The 3,011-nt window shown below is 34.0% G+C and overlaps 1 protein-coding gene across 1 annotated transcript in view; it reads right to left on the bottom strand.

The window, feature by feature from the left end:
* Positions 1 to 3,011, bottom strand: part of LOC102591301 (uncharacterized) — a 15,638-nt gene that overhangs the window by 4,788 nt on the left and 7,839 nt on the right. The gene's annotated exons all lie outside the window — the stretch shown is intronic.

Here is a 3,011-nt window from a genome sequence, read left to right as displayed (position 1 = left end):
CCCCCCCCCCCACTAGTCAAAGAGAAAAAATGCAGTAATGGGACAAGATGGCCCATAAGGATCAGGTATTAGAAAACCAAAGAGCATGTCAAACTTGAGCTCAAATTTTTTTATGATTTCTTTTATAAGCTAAAGCTGGAAAAAAAAAATTATAATACAATATTCTTTTTATAATAAAATATTCTCAAAGAATTCTTAAGAGTACAGAAAACAGAAGCCTCCAACTTCAAAGTATCATTAACAAGAAAACGGAAAGAAAAGAATTGGTTGCTCCTCCAGGATTGATGGCATGGATTATTAACCTGTTAAACACCTCCCACGCCCATCCCATTTCCAAAACAAAAAGAAGAAAAAGGAAAGGGGCATCTTTTATAAGTAAATAAACTGAGAAAAGGACCAAAGTTGTCCCTTATCTTTGCCTTAAAACTCAGAATGATCCTCATCCTTTCACAGAAACACTAATAGTCCTCCTCCTTTGTAAAAATGGTGCAGTTTTAGTCTCCCAAACATTTTCTGTCTATCACTAACGGTAGCCGCTCACATGCATGTCACACATTTTTTAAAAATCCCCTAAAAAACTAGGTGTTCTGTCTTTCCTCTTCGTCTCATTGTAGAGAGTAGATCATACCTTGTTAATAGAATTTGTTATTCTTTGCCATAAGCACTTACCAATTAGCTTATTTTTATTGCTTATGTCAACGTTTCATAGGTTAGATAGGGAGATATGATCGGGTTTCTCTTTTCTCAGAGAAAGAAGTCATATTTATTAAGTATCATGGACACACTGATCCAACCTTCAATTCCATAGGTGCACAATTAAAAATTTGCTCCATTATTCATAATCTCCATAATATTATGAGCAGATGATTTATTTATAAAATCATATTGGTGTTGTCTCCAACCTTTTTGTTACAAATCAAAATTAATAACTCAAAACGACAAAATATTATTGGTTTATCGGTAATGAGTTATTAATCTTATCATTTGGTAACAATAACAAGATACCCAGTATAGTCCCATAAATGGGGTATGAGAAGGGTAGAGTGCGCAGATCTTACCTCTATCTTGCCAGGAAGAAAGGTTGTTCTCGAAAGATCCCGGCTCAAAGAAATTACAATTGGTAATGGTTTAGAATTTTTTTTGTGAATTATCGATTCTGTAATGGTTTGTGTTTTTTCTTAGCGCTAACTGATAACTCCTGATAATAATTATTAAACTATAATTCTACGTTTGACAAAAAATATCAGGCTCCTTGATTAGGTTCCAATGTTTATTTAATGAGAAGTATCTGTTAAATTGATATACAATCAATAAATTAATCACTGAATCTTAACTTTCTATAATGATTTAGCATATCTATAAATGCTGAGAAGTCGAACCAATAACATTCAAAACCGAATCAAACAACCACCGCTAACTTCTAGCTAGTACTGCGAAATTCCACTCCTCTAGCTAAGACACTCCCAGAAATCCATGTACTTGCAGACAAACTTGTTGAGAAAAATATGAAAAAGCTAACAAATGAAAGTGGACGATAAAGTGGCTATTACATAGTACAACATGATTTAGATCAAGCCACGCATAAATAGTGGCATCCGCAAGTATAACCATGTGGACAACTCTTCTGTTAAAATGAGAGACGGACATTTAAGAAAGGTGCACCATTTTCCAAAGGAGGTGGACTATAAGTGCTCCATACAAAAAGATAAGGATCATTTTGAGTCTCAAGGCCAAAGATAAGGGACAATTTTGATCTTTTTCTCTATATAAATTAACAAGCTCGACAAGTTTAAGGACAAAGCATGATAGCAGTTAACACTCCCTACCAACTCTAGTACAACTTCTCCAGCACACTCCCTACCAACTCTACTACAACTTCTTAGTTCTCATGCACTTGCTACTCATAATAAAAGATACCAACATTATTTGTTGCACCACTTCTATTTGATGGTCTATAACCATACGAATGACAACTGGATATACATTATAGCAATCCTTTCTTGGTTTTTTACTTCAAAAGAGAATTTATAAATTAACCTTAGCAATGTCAATTAGCACTGCACACAATTATAATAGTCACACGCTGGATGCAAAGGCAACCACCACTCCATTCCATACAACAACAACATAACCAGTGAAATCACACCAAGTGGAGACCAGAGAGGGTAGAGTGTACGTAGACCTTACCACTACCTCGTGGAGGTAGATAGGCTTCTTCCGAAAGACCCTCAGCTCAAGTCCATCAAACCCAAGTAAAAGAAGAAGAAGAAAAAAAATGTTGTGTGGAAGGGAATAAAACAATGCAGCATATCTAACCAAACTATAATCCCTCCATTTCAATTTACGTGAAACTATTTGACTGGGCACAGAGTTTAAGAAAGAAAAATTTTAGAATGGTCTTAAACATGTCATAACATTTGTGTGACTAAGACTTTTGAAACTTGTGGTCTCACGTACCATGACATTTTGAGTGGCTATAAAAACTTTATATTAGGGGTAAAATGAAAAGTTCAAATTAAATTATTTCTTAATTTTGGAAGCAGTCATTCTTGTTTTTAAACAAACAAAAAAGGAAAAAGGTTCACATAAATTGAAACATGGGGAGTACATGATAATAAGGTCTCATTTGTTTAAGACATCTGAATCAAACTTCACACCTGAATATTAAGATGTGTATTAAGATTTAAAATTCTGAATATTAAAATGTTGCATAAAAATCTGAATACTAAATAGTTGAACATTGTTTGTGTTTTCAACATCTGAATGTATAAAATTTGTCTTCGTTTTCAAAAACAATAAAATTAAAATAAAACATTAAATTGACCTAATATTATATCAATAAAATATTTTAAAATTTTATATGACAATATTGGTGGTGACTAACATGGTGATTTGTGTGTGTCGATTTGGGATGGTGGTAGTGGATAGTATCTTATGGTATAGTGGTTGGCACTAGTGATCAACCGTGGTTGTTTGGGGGGGGGGGGGGGGACGAAACTGACAGGGAAAAG

This window comes from Solanum tuberosum, unplaced genomic scaffold, assembly GCF_000226075.1.
Source record: "Solanum tuberosum cultivar DM 1-3 516 R44 unplaced genomic scaffold, SolTub_3.0 scf00037, whole genome shotgun sequence".
Taxonomy (NCBI): domain Eukaryota; kingdom Viridiplantae; phylum Streptophyta; class Magnoliopsida; order Solanales; family Solanaceae; genus Solanum; species Solanum tuberosum.
Note: the sequence above shows the minus strand (reverse complement) of the source record. Positions and strands in the feature narration are given on the sequence as shown.